This window comes from Papilio polytes, unplaced genomic scaffold, assembly GCF_000836215.1.
Source record: "Papilio polytes unplaced genomic scaffold, Ppol_1.0 DF823935.1, whole genome shotgun sequence".
Classification (NCBI taxonomy): domain Eukaryota; kingdom Metazoa; phylum Arthropoda; class Insecta; order Lepidoptera; family Papilionidae; genus Papilio; species Papilio polytes.
This window is the reverse complement of record NW_013525269.1, coordinates 1,316,434-1,334,546: the sequence shown is the minus strand read 5'-3', so window position 1 is coordinate 1,334,546 and position 18,113 is coordinate 1,316,434. Positions and strand designations below refer to the sequence as shown.

Genomic DNA, 18,113 nt, shown 5'->3' with positions numbered 1-18,113 from the left:
GCATCCTGACTACAAAATAATACAGGTATCTTAATACTCTGGACTTAAAATATAAATGCTTTAGCCACGTATAGAAAGTGCATTGATTATACGTCTATAAATGTAAATTGTTGCGAATTGAAACGATTTGATAACTTCTTAACCATGTTTATTAATACAAGTTCAGACTTTACTAACCAACATAACCATAGCAAACTATTATATACCTATAACAATCAAAGAGTATCTTAAATCATAAAATCTGTCATAAATTAAAAAAAAACTTATTTTCAAAGGACATTTTACGTAACACTATTAGCTTTCGCCCGCGACTCCGTCCGCGTGGAATTAAAAAAATTGAGTATCCTATGTGTTCTTTATATCCTATGTATGCTACAAACTCTAACAAACATCCATCCATCTAAACTTTCGCATTTATAATATTAAGTAAGTATGAAGGTATGATTTTAACAATCAATCCTGATTACAATAATTTAAATTAGAATTTCCATCTATACTAATTACTAGCTGTTGCTCGCGACTTCGCCTGCGTGAAATTAAATAATAAAGCCTGTTACTCACTGACAACATAGCTTTTTATTGGTGAAAAAATTTTTGAACCAGTAGTTTTTGAGTTACATATGTCAATACATACAAAAATACAAATTTTCCTATTTGAAATATTAGTATAGATAAAGAGGGAATTTGTATTTTTTGTATGTATTGTAATAACACAAAAACTACTGGTCCGATTCCGAAAATTCTTTCACCATTAAAAGATTTTTAATTTCACGCCGACGAAGTCGCGACCTAGTAAATAAAACAAACGAAAATACATTTCTAGTTGTGATAATTTGACATTGACATTTAAAATTATTTGAACCATATTGAGAGAAATTCAGAATGCGTTGCTGTTTTGAAGCCATAAGTTTTTTTAAGTAGCAAAAAATATTAACAGTCTTGACAGTTATCCAATAAGTTTCCTAAGATCGCTTGTATTTATATATGTTTCTTTATTCAGTATCGCACCTGCGATTCTTTACATTTTTGGTGATTTTTATGACGGCTTTGACATTGTAGTAAAAGTGTACTATTTACGTCTCGCAAAAAATGTCACCATCGAATAAAAGTTACTTATTAAATTTTTGTGACCACTAAAAAAGAGACAATGACAATAAAAAAGACTTTGTAATGATAGAATTGTATTCAATGAATTTGTTAAGCTATTAAAATTCTTCAATGATTGCTCCGATCGTCGGCAATTTTCTTGTCACATGTCAAATACAACTTTATTCTTAAAAGAGGGATATTAGTACTTCTTTTAGTTATCTACATATTTATATCTATGCTGTTTCGACATATATGGTACAGATATTTCGTTTAGTACCGATGACAGTCATTTGTTTTACCGAAAGTTTTTTTATTAAATTACAATGTATTTCTTTAGATAAAACACTCAAAAAAGGTATTGCATTTTTTGGCATCTTTTGTCGCAATTTCACATTAAGATAAAGAACCGTATTTTGTTAATTAATGGTAAAATAGTTAAGAATTAAATAAATTTTTATACTAGAAGCATGGAATCACCGGAATTTGCCATAAAACGGAATCAAACGCTGCTCATACAGATCCACATTACATTGTTGTCTACTTTCAATTAACAGAGGTCGGGACGCACAGAAAGAGGACATTTCTCCTATCTTTGTGTCCCATACCTCGCATAGTTAGCATAAGTAGTGTTAGACAATATAATTGTAAGAACGTAATTAACTTAAAACACTCAGATCACTGTCCCGCCAGAATAGTGCGCTCTATTACGTCAGAATGACAGCTGTCATAGGGATGGGACGTCTATGCCGATGATCTAGGGTTGCGCCGATTTTCTTCCCAACAGTAGAGATGATATAATTTCGCATATTTCAGTTATAATTTGATCGTTAACAAGGAATAATTATATGCAATAAATCAATCATCTTAGATGACTGCAAATTCGTGAGATGAATATAAAACCCTAAACATTATAATAAACAGAAATAAAAATCATTGTTCCTTGGTGTTCATAAACTTCTGAATAGATTTAAGTAAAACTTTGGTATGACATTACCCTAACTTGGGTATCCACCGAGCCCCTCGGTAGGGACGTATAGTGATGATGATGTTCTGAGAAACTCGGATGAGGTTTTAGGTTAAAAATTAGGTAATATGGCATTACAACGTATATTAGGTTATGCTTGTAGCAAAATAATAATCCCACTGACAATTATTATAAATGCGTAAGTTTAGATAGATGGATGTTTGTTATAATTTGAGGTCTAAACGGCAGAATGGATCTCGATGAATTTTAGAACAGATCCAGAGAAAAGTCTGGAAGGACACCTAGGCTACTTAGTTTTTTAACACCACGCGGATAGAGTCACGGGCGAAAACTTTTATTGTATCTTCAGATACTTTACTAATATAAGAAAATGATAAGATACAAACAAATTACTATGTAAATTGCTTTACAGGTCCACAGTTTACGTGAATTAACCTAACCACTAAAACAACCATTTCTATTATTTATTAATACTGTAGAAAGAGGTTTGACGACGTATGTTTTATTAATTTGTTTCCGAGACTAGCTTTTACATTTGACCTTACTCGTCACTTAGAAAATTAAACAAAAACGTCGACATTTCAGTGAGATCAGATAAAAAATATTATTACCTAAAATTACTGCTATCTTGAAGTCATTTTTATTCTTTTAGTCAATTATTTACGGTAAATTCCGTACAATTATCAAAATATATCATGAATGTTGTTTTGTTTTATTAATAAATTGAACCATTAAATTGTAAAAATCGATTATCATAAAAAGAACAAACAAATCGATGATAAACTCGGTTATTCGGTTCGGGTCGCGACGTGAGCTAAAGTTCGTTAAATAATAAATTATTATCGATTAAAGTATGAAATGTGCTCTTTATCAAAAACCGGTGTTTTACGAAATAATAACTGTAATAAAATCGATTCAAGATCACTCATTGAATTTGTATTTAATAGTTATTGAGTTACGACAATCTACATTGGTTTATAATTAATTTATTATTTATAAAACACAATTAAAAGTTCATCGACACTTGTAAATTATACTAATCATCATAAAATTTAAGATACTGACGGCAGAATAGTAAAACGACATTTGAATATGTAACACCTTAAATAAAGCCACGTTTAAATTCTAAATTCATTTCTAATTTTGACATGTATCAGGTTGTAAGCGACGCTTACGAAGCGAAGTATTTAAGTTTCGTTTCAGGAACAATGGTCATTTTCACAAGGTATCGCTTAAAATATTCTTATATAGGTGTCTTTTAGATAAGTAACTTAAATCACTCTAAGACGTTGGTAAACATGAAATTCTCATTAAGAGCCCCATAAATGCTGCTTAAGAGACTCTTATATACATTTGTATAGTAAATAAATTAATCTGTACCTCTATATCTATACTTATATTATAAAGAAAAAAGGTTTGGATTTTTGTATGCATTTAAATAATTAAAAAACAACGAAGGATTTCAAAAATTATTTTACCATTAAAAAGGTACATTATTACTTAGTAACATAGGCTATGTTTTTTAAAAAATTTTAATTCCATGAGGAAGAATTCGAGCAATAGGTACCTGGTTTCTATGAAATAGAGAACGGGGAGAAGTAGATTGGAAAGAGAGTATGGGAAGGAAAAGAGAAATTTTCTATTCCAATCTATGAAAGTTAGATTTAGTTAGTGGTATATAATCTTATTAATGTCTTAACAAACTGTATGAAATATTACGCAACATTATATTAATGTTGCCATTTTACTTTTTAAATCCCAATCAATTAAGTATTAAAGTACATCTATACACAACAATCTCTATCTAATTTTTTTAATTGTTTCTAAATAATGTCAGTAATTAAAGATAAAAATTTATTTAATAGTGTAATAAGTATTTTTGACTGACAAAACTTTAAAAGAACCCTGTAATAACATTTACAGAACGCGAGCAGTCGCCAACAACTTCGTCTGTCTGAGGGACGCATTTTTATAAAACCACCAAATAAGTATACTAAATGAGGTGAAGCAATTTCGACAAGTTACAAAGAATTCTTCCGAATTAACAAAAAATGTGTATACGAACTCTCGTCCTCACTTCCTTTAGGGTACAAATTTAAAAAAGCTTTCCATAGTAGTAACAAATCACTAAACAAGACTTCAGCAATTAAGGCCAAGCGTTGATATAAGAAACGATTTTTTTTTTATATGGAAAAACTACATCTAAGTAAATAAAGTCGTTGAAATCTTTTTAATTGATAAACTTAATTTTTTACTAACGGCATATTTTCTTATTAGTTTCTTATTAGGCCTAGATTTTCTAATAAGCCAAATTTTAAATTATTTTATTGATTAAATATTACTTTTATTTCACTTTTAAATAACATTTATAAAAACTTATCGAATAATAATAAATAAAAGTTTAACTTACGGTATTTCCTTTAAATTAGACAACTGAACACCGCATCACTTTCTCACAAATTTATTTTTCGTTTTATTTACACCAAAATGTCACACAAAGATTGTTAATAAAAGCTTTAAACACTCGTCTTTAGCACTGTATTCTTGTTTTTTTTTTTCTAATACCAAGTTAGAAAAGTATTAGAAGTATATTTATGTTTAAAGAGTTGTCTTTGACATAACAGTGAAGGGGTAATCAAAATTATAACCGCCGATAAAGAGAACGGGACAGAATAATAGCAGATCAATTAACGATCTGTGAATTACGATTTCGCAATTACGTAGCACGTGGCATCATTTTTAAAATCGATTTTGTTTCGTACTCGCGTCGGATCTTATCGATTGTTAGCGATTTTTTTAAAACTTTCGTGTCACGTCACTGATGTCATTTTTGTAGTCACTTCAGTTTTATTTCTTCGATTGTATGATACGTAATTTAATCAATAGTCATGTTTTCGTTTACGGTAATCAAAAAATCACTCACGATCGGCGCTCGCTAAACGCGAACGATAACAGTCATCGAGGGCTTTCGAAAAAACGGAATCGTCACTGGCGGGAAAAAAAACCGAACACCGAACGCACACAAGCACAAAATACTGTCCAATTAAAGATAATGTTTGTGGATATTTTAATAGCGTTCCCCTCCGAAGAAATCCGACACAACCAACTCCCGTTGAATTTAAACACTTAATGATCGGTTGGAGGAAATTGTCCGAGAAACGAACGGCCCAGCAGTATCGCGTTCTCTTTCTGTTTAGTGATGATCTATGCCGCATGTATGAGGAGCACGGCGCTAGTGTCGACCGAGGGGCGCGGCTAGCTCTGTGGGGGCATGATCTATGGGCGGGATTCGTTTTCCATTGGTGTATTGCTATGGCGCGATTTTTTTCGTTCGTGGGTGCGGAGCGCGCGGGTTGGCACCGGGGGATCGATCGCCGGCGCCTGGGTTGCCATTATATTTTTTATGGGTATTTTTTGGCGTTGCACTGCGCTTCGGTAACCTGTTATAGAGACCACGCCCAGCCGGCTCGGTTGATACGTGCAGAGAGAAGAACAACGGCTATCAATCCAGACTCCGGCCGTAGGCTTTTCGAGTTTCTTTTTTTACGGAGTGTTTTTTTTAATCTGTCGTGACTGGTGCGTCTTCGATTTTTGTGTATGGTGTCAGTTTTCATTGTTAATAAAGGAAGTGGTATATATTGTACATGGTACATAATAGTAACTCAACAATGGGTACGTCAGTTGTATGCAAAGTTAGGTCATATACATAGAATATGTTTGTATCGCTGCAGTTCAACCAAGCGCTATTATGATTTTCTTTAAATCGCAAGGTACATATAGCTCAGTGGTGAAGTGCATAATGACGGTTGCAATACGATTCTCACCTCGATTACTTAGAAATATGTAGACTCTTTCTTAAAAAAATGATAGATATAGTAACTATAGTTTAAATTTGTTCATCTCCCAGTGTTGCATTTAATGTGTCTCGATGAAATCTTTAAGTCCGTTGGTAAATGTTGATTGTCTATCCATTTGTACAAAAGAGATAACAGAATTAATCAACATAAGACTTAAGTTATACCTGAGTATAGACTCAAGTTTTTTAATTTATTTTATTATGACTGTACAAATGAATTAAATGTAGTCGTAGATAATTTTAATAAACGTATAATTCAATAGTTTTATAATTCAAATGTAAAATATACCATAATATTGAAAACTACTATTATAAAGAAATAATTAACTGACATATACGTATACTTGAAAATACAATTTAATACATAATTTGAAAAAACCTAACCTGTAACAAAAAAAACTTGCATATTTTTACAGTAGGTATATATTTAAATTGTCACTATCTTTAATACCTACAATTAGTATTTCCATTTTTTATCTGTGTTAATTATCTACCATGTTTTTTAATAGTTCACAATCAAAAATATAAAATTGCAATAACAAATATTTGTTAAGCGAATTAAATGTATTATATTTTTTTATAGTATTTGTCGTGTTTATTCTAAACCATTATCCATCCCTTCTTCCTTCTTTCTAATCAACACTATTTGTCGCCAGTAACTTTTTGAGCGAATTATTAAAAAAAAAAATAGTTGCCTATGTGTTCTTCTATGTTCTACATCTATGCCATAATTCTACGAATATGTAGTAAGAAGCATCTATCCATCTAAACTTTCGCATTTATAATTTTTATAAGAATAAAGATTAGATTATTATTAATTAAGATTTGATTTAAAAATGGAGAAAAATCCGGTAGTCTATACTAATGTTATAAAGAGGAAAGATTTGTATTTTTGTTTGTATTGAAATAACTCAAAAACTACTGGACCAATTTAAAAAAAATACCATTAAAAAGCTACGTTATTAACATAGGCTACATTTTTATTATTTTTCAATTTCACACAAGCAAAGTCGAGAGCAACTAGTATACCTAATATAAATTGTGTAGTCAAATGAGGTTATAATAGGTAATTGTTTAAACTACGAACCCTAGAACTCAATTATGCAAGTAAAGTAAATGTCTTCTATGAAATTCAGTGCGTTGACCAATTCCACAAGATCTCCGATTTTATTTACAATATCGCTAGTAAAATGAAAACGTATGCAAATCAAGCATCAGTCATTATCCTGATCCATCAGTTTTTTTACTTATCTACTAGACACGGCCTAATAACTTGAAACTTCATATAAATATCATTATTTCCCCTACATTATCCTACTCCCATAGGGTTAGCGACCGGGTTTTCGTCCTCCTCATAACTCTATCATCCGTCATCTCAGTCACTCCCTTCTTGATCATGTCACCTTTGACGCAATCCATCCGTCTCTTTCTACTGCTGTACATCATACTAATATTATAAATGCGAATGTTTAGATGGATGGATATTTGTTAAAGTTTATAGCCTAAACGGTTTTCAATGAAATTTGGTATTGATATAGAGGATAGTCTTGAAGACAACATAGCACTTTTTTTTAATTTTACGCATACGGAGTCGCGGGCGAAAGCTAGTACGAGTATAAATATGTAACAGCGTCTTAAATAAAGCCACGCATAAACTCCAATTTTTTTTAAATTTTGAAGTCTACCGGATTATAAATTTGTATATCTTCACAAATTTATACAGATTTAAGATTATTCAAAAGACGAGGTAACTCTTTTCTGGATTTTCGAAATTATAGAAATGGCGACATTCACCCGTGCACTGAAATATTGCAGTATTATATAACATTGTTGGTTTCCTAAATATACCAACTTCCATATGATTCTTGTAGGTCTATAGTTTAAAGATGTTGATAGCATACTTCAATTGACAGCTGTTGACCTATAGGAGACGGTTACGATTAATCAATAAACAATTACAAGCACCCTCTACATATGACATTAAATACCACTAACTTATGTCAATCAACGTTATATTAACTAGTTAACCGGTTATTTTATAACGCTATAAAATAACACTGGCCGTAATTACATTTTCTTTTTAATGCAACGATCCGTTTTATAACCTTTTTTGTAGAAGCACTAAAGAACGTTATTTAACATAGAAAAAATGTTTTCCTTCTTCCTGTCCTATGTAATACAACTGTAAGCACGTACGCTAATTTTGAGGTTATCTAGAACAAACAGACGGATAAATTTTAGAATTGTAATAACCATTTTTTTAATATGTCATCTGCATTTAAAATCATAAATACTACAGGCGTCTTTTACTATAGTTTACACAGATATTTATCTATTTGTCAGTACGTAAACAGGATATTGGAAACTGATACTTCAAGCTCAGGACAAAGAAACTAGAAGATTAAAACAATTGAAACAATTATCATGTACAAATTGTTTTGTCAACGAAGAAGTACGTATCATACAGCCAGACCAGAAATATAAAAAATTTTGCCTTACGGAAAACCATGGAAATCTTTGCCTTTCGTAAATTTTAAATTTATGTGATAGAGAAGTCGATTGTAGAACTCCCAGGCCACTGGCACGCGTGCCATAAATGGCACATGACATAATATTTTGAGTACACTACGAAAAAATTTGGAAGTAGATGCACCATGGAATTGATGTAATAATCGCAGTCAATATTTGATGGTACGTCTAAGACTGCGTTAAACATTTCTTTAAATGGCACTTTGATGCATAAATGTACACCCCTGGACTATACTAATGCTTAGAATTTTACAATCAGAAACTGCTTTAGTTCATTGACCTATACTAATATAACAAAGAGGAAAACTTTGTTTGATTGTAATGAATTGGCTCAAAACTACTGGTCCAATTTTAAAAATTCCTTCACAGATAGAAAGGTAATTTATCTGTGTGTAATATAGGCTATATAATGTTTTTTTTTTTAATTCCGCGCGGACGGAGTCACGAGCGAAAGCTAGTCTAATATAACCTTTTAAATGTTACACAGGTGTAAGTTGAATGTGGCACTGTAAAAAGTCTTTAGTCGTTTTATTGTTACTTTTTAATTATTCATTTGATAGCTTTTGTATTGTGTAACTGTCGCATAAAGCCTTTGTCGTAAATGTGTTCTCACTGACGAAACATGTTTAGTATTTCGTTTAGAAATAAAGAAAAATGTTTTTCATAACTAGAAATTTGATATTTACTATAAATTACTTTTAAAAACGAAATACTTGACACACACGAAGTGGAATTTAATTTTTTAATGGAAATATAAATTACTTTTATTGTATGTTTTGAATATTAAGAAATAACATGTATATTTGATAATAGTTAGCAAAATTCATTACTGCATTAAATTTTTAATGCACCAACCTCTAACTGGCTATTCCTCATAAAATGCATTTTAATTCACAGAACCAATCAACCTATCTCTGTGTCTATAACATTTCCTGAATTATTTAAACAAAATTACACAAACGTTCAATCTGTGAGTGGTATATTCTTCTGATACAGTTTCGTATTCTAGCCTAGTGTCTGATTGAACGTTTCAAAACCTAACATTTTGGATCTATCTAGTAAGTAAATATTACATAAGTACGATGCAATTCCGCGTTTTGTCTGATGAGTGTGGTGCCGGAGGCCTAATTTTAGTCCCTTTCCCTTTCCACCCTTTTCTTAAGAGAAATGATGGGATGGAAAAGTGGATTTGACGGTGTAGGTGACGCATAGGAAGGAGAAATATCCTCTTTACGTGCGTCTCCTCCGTCAATGAAGGGTAGGCGACGCATCTGCAATTGCGGATGTTTATGGACAGCGGTCGCTTTCCATTTCGGTGGATTCAGGTGGCCGCTTGCTCGTTTGCCACTTTGTGTTATAAAAAAAAAGTATTTTGTCTATGGGAAAACTGTAAATATGTATCAAGAATAGAACATTTTGTGTAATTTTGTTACCGAAAACATTAACCTTCGTTATGTAATTAAGAATTTAATTTTTTACTAAATAAATGATATTTTTCTTTGACCTATTTCACTTGTATAATTAATCAGAAAAGCTATGTAGGTGTTGAGCAACAGTACAAAAAAAATTTCGTAATATACTACAAGTATAACATAACACGATTTTTTAAATACTTAACACCTCATTAAGTAGAATTAACACTTACATTTTGATACTAAAAATAAATATTCATGTCAACCAAATTGGGTAAGAACACCAACTAAATGATTCAGACAGTATAAAAAACAAAATTCACATAATTATGATTAATTAAAAAACACCTTTAAACCAACTATATAACCGTAAATATAGCTTTATTGTTTTTAAGCTATTTGTAACATGACAGATAATTAATTTAAACAAGATCACAGATTACGTAAAAAGAATGTCAACTGGCTCTATAACGCTTTGACTTTTGTCTCAAATAAAAAAAAACTTGTTCAGAGTAAGTCCACTAAGTGCATAACTGATTATCCTTCAACACTATAAAAAAAGCGTTAGCCAAATATCGCATGTAAACTGGCAGGACAACGCATCGACTTTAACCCAATATTAATTTAAAAAAAACTAGATCATACATGTCAACTGGCTGCATAATGCGTCGACTTTTACCCAATATTAATTTTAAAAGAAACTAGTCAATGCATGTCATCTGGCTGCATAATGCGTCGACTTTTACCCAATATTAATAAAAAAAAACTAGTCAATGCATGTCAACTGGCTGAATAATGCATCGACTTTCACCTCAAATGAGATTTAAAAAACAAAAGCGAGTATAACGCAATAATCAGTAATAGTGCTTGAAGCGGCTCTTTATAGCTCAATAAAACCACATGCGTGGGGCGCCGGCGCCTTTTACACACGAATTGTTCCTAGAAGCGCTAATAGGGTTACTGAAGAGTAACTTTTTATAATTTATAGTTTATTTATTTTACTCGGAACCGTTGTTTATTCGGATTTTTAATTGTTACATAATAAGCAATAAAGTAACAAATGGTCTAACGAACCCAGATTATATAGTGTTACTTATTAGTGTATTGTAACATCAAATATCTAAGAAACCTAATATACAGGATAATAGAAATTTAAGATATTTACAGTCAGTCCTACCAAAATCTTGTAAATTGTGAGATAACAATCCAACGTGTAAGGTGATGGAAATAACGGATTCTGTAACCTTATCTGACAGTGACGTCATTTTTAAGGTATCAGCCAGTGGTGGGACAGGCCCTTAATTTCATTTGAGTTTAGGTAGTCGCTTTCAATATTTATAAAATAATTAGCGAATGAATCAATTTTCGAATAACTGTTATGTCAAAAAAATCATGCACATCACAAATAGAACTGCAAATAAAAGTTTGCTTAAATACGCATCGAATCAACTATCCATCTTTCATTTCACAAATTGTAAAGATGTCCGAACAAAAAGGATCCTTCACGCCTCATAAAATAGACAAGACTTACGATCGGCAACAAACTATAAATGTCACAGAACAATAAACAAATTACAAAAACAGTCATAAAATACAACCGAACTTCATCAACTACCGTTTGAAGCGGAACCTTTAAGAATTACGCGAAAATTGACTTTTTGACCGACTTTAGCAGGTAAGTGTGGCAGGTTTTTTAGACACATTTTAGGTTAGAACACAAATGCGTAAACAGTTAAAGTTTTATTTCACTAAAATCATTCGATTTGCATAATCGAAAAATCGTGTTTCCTAACCTTGTAAAACCTTGTGAAAATATTTAGACAAAACTGTTATTGTTACATTTTATGTAACACTTGTGACCAGACCCGGCTTCTCTTGAGTCCAATACTGATACTAAATATTCTACAATATCTCTACTATATCTATCTATACCTACCCAATATTATAAAAAGGAAACATTTGGATTTTTGTATGTATTTAAATAACTCAAAAACTACTGCACCGATTTCAATTCTTGCACCATTAAAAAGCTACGTTATTTTGACTACTTTTTTTTAATTTCACTCGGGCAAAGTCGCGAGCAACAGCTAGTTATAAATATAAATTTTTCCTCTAAAATCACTCTATCTACAAAAAAACTACATCAAAAACCATTGCATAGTTTTAAATAACTAAGCAGACGTAAGGACAGACAGTGGGATATTGTTTCATACTTTGTAGCGATAGAAATGACTAATAAATATTGTAAATTGGCATATAGGTTTATAAAACTGTCTGCTCCTGATTCCTGGACGATATCGAACGATGCAAGAATACCACCCTGAGATATCGAAATAGATTTTATGCACATCTTTGTTACAATGTTCTTATCTTTATTTAAATCTGTACATTAAAATAACTATAAACTTCTTTATAGCTCGAATTTTCAAACGTAAATATAAAATAATTATTTTATTGCATATCGTGTACCGTTAAAGCGCCATGCGCCATCGATGAAAGAAGATTGTCATAAAGGTATCTCTACACTACACTGCAACGGTAACTGCAACTTTCATACTTGACAAAGGAAACCAGGTTATTTCCAACAATAAAATGAACTTTTCTTTTTAAATATTAAATTAAAAATAGAATGAATTAAGCTTTTAGTTAAAAATAATTTACTTGACCAGGTATAGAAGAAAGTAGAAATTCCTTCAACGTTGATTCCACGATAATTTTACAAGACTCTACGAACATTTCACAGTACTAACTTCTGGAATATTTGTGGAATGTAATTCAAATTTGCATATATTTAGGAATCGATGTATTATTACAGTCGTCCTAAACATTATTCAGTCTAGTGTACAAACACCTTTACACGCGGCACTTTTACTCTACTATTTAACATTGTACATCATTTTTTTAACTTGAAATGACAATCGAAATGAGTCGGCTCTTTGCGAATTTTTTCTATCCAATAATGGGATTCTATTCATCCATTGTTACGGGGGGTCTGAAGTACCTTTTAGCGATTTTTTTTTACTTTAACACAGGTGAAGTTGGTCCAAAGGGTTTTCTTTTGTCAATTTGTTTTGTATTGTTAACTAATGTACAACATTACGCTTATTTTGTCGTCAATGTCATACGCCGTTTGTGGGATTCCCGTTAATTTGTATTCAGCCAGTTTGTTTAGTTTAGTTATAGAAAAACATTGTTAGATGATGTTTATAAAGATCTTGAGATCGATCAGTCTTAGAACTAAATCAAATCTATACTATTATAATAAAGCGTAAACACACACTTTGTTGCCTAAGATGTCAGCAATTACAGCATATTTTTGAATAATTCTTTCTTTATTAAAAAGTCATGCACTTACGTCACGCTTTAGGCTATATATTTTCACTACATTAAACTTAGGGGGTAATTATTTTGGATAAAAATCTTAATGTGGGAGTCTATAAGTTGCCAACATCAATGAAGCAAGATTGCCAAGTTTTGTCATGTCATGTCATTTTTGACCGACTTCCCATAAGAAGGAGGTACTCAATTCGTCGATATGTTTTTTTATTATTTTTTAACATTTGCAATTGTCAATTTGACACATGTAAACAATAAAATAATTATATGGCGATGAAATCGCAGATGAACAGCTAGTCAAATATATAAACAGATTAAAAATAACATTCAGGTCTTAATTTTTACTGTTATAAATGCGAAAGTTTGGATTTTAGAATGTATCTACTGAACAGCTTTACATATCTCGATGGGATTTGGCATAGATGTAGAACATATTCAGAAAGAACACTTAGGCTATTTATTAAGTTTTTTTTATAATTCTAGGCGGAATTCGCAAGCAAAAGTACTACAAGTGAACAATTTATTGTTGTTATAGAAGCAGTATAGCTAGTAACTAACAGGAAAGTATAAATTGCGACCCTCTTAGTTTATAGATTGAAAATATGACATTTTATTTAGAGCGTGCGCACACCTGAAACTTATCGCCCTTTCTATTCTCTCTTTGTTTTAAGAGCTTATATGGAGGTGCGCACACTACTCCATTTTTAGTTGTGCAACTAAACAGTTGAAGGCTGCGAAACAAACGACAATCGCACGACAGTTGTACAGTTTAGGCAAAGGTGTACGCTAGCTCTTAGATAACACACTATTCATAGATTATTAAATAAAATAGACAGATGTGTAGGTTTATTCTCACCATTATTATTATCGAATTCATTTATTCATCTATTCTATGTCACGTCTTTTGTTTTGTTGTTTTTCGTTTGTTTTTATTTCCTATTTAATCTGTGCTATTGTGACGTCATTTGTGCAGCCCTGCATTAACAGTAACCAGTATGCATGTAAGCACTAATACGTACAAATGGATGTAACAATGCGAGGAAGGCAATTGTCATGAATTGACCGGCGCGCATCCTCGCATTTAGCAAATTATGGGAAACGCACGCAAATCTATTTATGTCGAGATTTTCATAACTGTTGTGACATCTCTATTGATTAATCTTAATAATATTATAAATGCGAAAGTTTATGGATGGATGGGTGTTTGTAAGAGTTTGTAATCCTGAACGGATTTCGATGAAATTTGGCATGTACATGATAGTCTGAAATTACACATAAGCTACTTTCTTTTGTCTTTCATTCCACGCGCACGAAATCGCGGGCGAAAGCTAGTGTCTAAATATATTCAAGCTTTTAATAATATTAAGGTGTTTAAAATTACTAAGGAGACGTAGAAATGTAAATGAAAACAAAAGAACAACAGGACGAGACATAATTGTTGTGACATATTAGATTATTCTTTGCGTGTTTCCGGCTATTTTCTCATAACCCCTTTAAAACTTTACTAGCTCTTAGTAGCTGCAAATGTTCACGGTTAGCGAAATCTTACTATACTCTATTTGAAATGTTTATAAAGTACGTTGAAAATAGCTAAATGATATTTAAGCGCCAATAGCCTAATGGTTTGGGGTACGGACTGCCGATCTTGCGATCTAAGGTTCGAATCCCGCCACTCGACTAATATTGTGAACTATATCCTAGCACAAGATTAGAGCCTAGTTGGAATGGTTAAAGGAAATATTAGTAAACTAACAAAAATCTACTAAATTTTTAATAAAAAAAAAAATGAGCCAAGGTGAAAAATCGACATTCAGAACTTAAAATGAGAATTGCCGTCACCAAACGTAACTATAAAAACATCTAACATCCCGTATCCTTAGTCCGTTTCGACAAAAATCATCGCTCATGCGGCAAATCAGGCTTTTTTACAACCATCCAACTCATATTATAACAACATTAGGTATATGTCAATATCTGGGTGGCCGTAAAATCACGACCGGACCGGAAACACGGGAAGAATATCAATAATAATTTAAAAAAGATCAACTGGCCGCAGAATCGGCGCTAACATGCCATTTTACAAATTATACAAACTATAAAAAAAAAAAAACAAAAGACACCGCTTAACAAAGACGCCGCGGCCGCTGCTACAAAAAAAAAGTAAATTAACACAGACTTTAAAATAATTAAAACCCACCTCGTTAGGCAGAAACTGGACGTTTTTATGGTTTGGCAACATTAGTTTTTACACCTGCTTTTGTTATTCAAGTCACTCTTAAAGTCAAGCCATAGCACACAAAATGCTACGAAACAGTGTTATTTAAGCAAAAACAGATATTTGTATGTTATAGTGAAATGTGCCGAAGTAAATTGCTTTTCACATTTTATTGTTTATTTGATTGTCTTTCGAATAATTTCAAAACATATTTAAATAAGATTTGACTACCAGGTTTTAACAAATAATCATTTGGGTCTGTTCCACCACTGCCTGATAGAGGCTCAGATAGTGTAAAAATAACGTCACTGTCAGATAAGGAAACAAAATCCGATATTTCCATCACAGGTTTTACACGTTGGATTGTTATTAGACAATTTACAATATGGTGGAACAGGCCCTTAATAAAATACACCTAATTATTCAGATATTGCTTCTGAAAAAAAAAACATGAGCTGTGAATAAAATTAAACTCAGATCATCAGGTTTCATAACATTTCAAAGATTAATAAAAAATAATTACTGTCAACCACGACGCCGTATGACCGAAAAAAAAAATATGTGTACAGACTATGATAAATCTCAGATCTGTTTAGTGGTTCAGGAGATACGTGGTGATAAACATTTGTATATCTTCCAAAGTTTCGAATTTAGAATATTATAATAGTAAAATTAGAAGTAATATTTTATGGCATCAAACTTTGTTAGTCGTTTGCTATTTTGTTTTTAAAGTCAAGAAAATGTCACAGTATAAAATGTTGCTAACTCATGTCGACATAACGTATACAAACTGTTAAATACTAACATTAAACTAATAACTTTATTATAAACCGTTTTACGAATAGAATAAAAAAATACGTCTTTATTTTCGTATTTCACCCCTTCGTAGGTTAAATTACAACCCTAACCGCAATTTTTAAACTTGCTATTATCGTTTCTAGGTGACGAAGAACCGAATATTAAAATACACGAGACATCTTTATTACTCTGTTTCATGTTTTATTATTTTTAAATGGCGCCCTATGTATAAGCTAAATGTCGTTCAGCCCAATAGAAAACATTACAAATTGTAGGAGTTTTCGATGTGGTTCTTTTTTCCTGCAAACTCGAAAATACGTTAGATTTAATTGAAATTGAGTTTTGATGTTAGGAATCCTAAAAAAAAAAAAACAATTGTTTTAAAATTATTTTGTTGTTAAGTGTTAAATTATTCATTGATTACTGGCCACTACAAAAAAAAGTAAAGTCAATATTAGCATACCGTTTACCCGTTAAAGTATGTGCATAATCTATCTTATTCTAAACTCGAACACAGATAAAAAAATGTTTTGACAGATACGAAAGAGTTGTCAGTAAGTTCGCTACTGCATCCATTTATTTGAGTGATGACGCGACAAAATGCTAGTTACGTCCATTTTTGTGGAAGATGCATTAGTCTGTAGTGACTTGCATTTTCTGATAGCTACTCTATTTTTGGCAAATCAGTTGCAGCATTTTATTTTAATAAAATATTTGGCCAGCTACTATACGTAAAAAATAAAGTTCCTTTTATTTCTTATTTGAAGAAATTCAAAAGTTTAATGTGTTACAATGTTTTGTACGATAAATTTTCCAAGTTCTAATTCTTTAAGAACTCGGCTAGATGAGTTTGATGTGTCTAAAGATCTTTTTTATAAGTAACTAGCTGTTGTTTGCGACTTCACCCGCGTGTAAAAATATAGCGTACGTTACTCAACTTTTTAATGGTGAAAGAATTTTTGAATTTGGTCTATTACTTTTTGAGTTATTTCAATACAAACAAAAATCCAAAAATACAAGTGTTTCCACTTTTTAGCAATAGACTAGATATAGCAAAGCATTAGAACTTGAAAGCAATAAATACATAAAATGCATCACCAAATTCAAAAACCTACTAATTTAACTAACTACTCAAAATATTACCAGTAGTAGTACGTGTAGTAGTGTATAACTTTGAAAATGTCGGTTTCTTTATTTTAATTTCGCAATTTTGCACATCAATCAACTCTAAACGGGACCCTGTCTCAGGTATATGTTGCCATTTCCCCGGTGAAAGCAACACCGACAATAGCAAAAAGCGAGACATGCCGCACAGGGCGTTAGCGATAATAAAAAAATGTTTTCTACACTCTCTAATTAATAAAAAAAATTGGCACTAAAATTTTTGCACAGATTATAAAAGAACAATTTGTAAATTAATGGTAGATATTGCGGAATTACAACTTACAAATTATTCTTTATCTATACTTAATATTATAAAGAGGAAAGATTTGTATTTTTGTATGTATTGAAATAACTCAAAACAGAAACACCGGTAGAAGTAGACCTAGAAAGAGATGGATGTATTGCGTGAAAGGTGACATGATCAAGAAGGGAGTGAAGACTGAGATGACGGATGATAGTTATTTGGGGGACGAAAACCCGGTGCGCTGACCCTACGGTAGCAGGACAAGGCAGGGGAGATGATGATGATGATTGAAATAACCCAAAAACTATTGGGCCGATTTTAAAAATTCACTATTAGAAAGCTTCGTCATAAGTGAGGAACATAGTTTTTTTATTTCACTTAGGCGAAGTCGCAAGCAACAGCTAGTGTTACTTAAGTACTCTTACTAATACTATAAATTCGAATGTTTAGATGGATGGATGTTTGTAAGGATTTGTAACATAAAC

At 31.6% G+C, this 18,113-nt stretch overlaps 1 protein-coding gene across 3 annotated transcripts in view; it reads right to left on the bottom strand.

The window, feature by feature from the left end:
- Positions 1-5,221, bottom strand: part of LOC106101899 (homeotic protein distal-less-like) — an 86,872-nt gene extending 81,651 nt beyond the window's left edge. For all 3 annotated transcript variants that reach the window (XM_013281252.1, XM_013281255.1, XM_013281253.1), the window contains exon 1: positions 4,485-5,221. The gene's annotated coding sequence lies outside the window, so the exon portion shown is untranslated. The remainder of the gene's footprint in view (positions 1-4,484) is intronic.
- Positions 5,222-18,113: the final 12,892 nt, after the last annotated feature.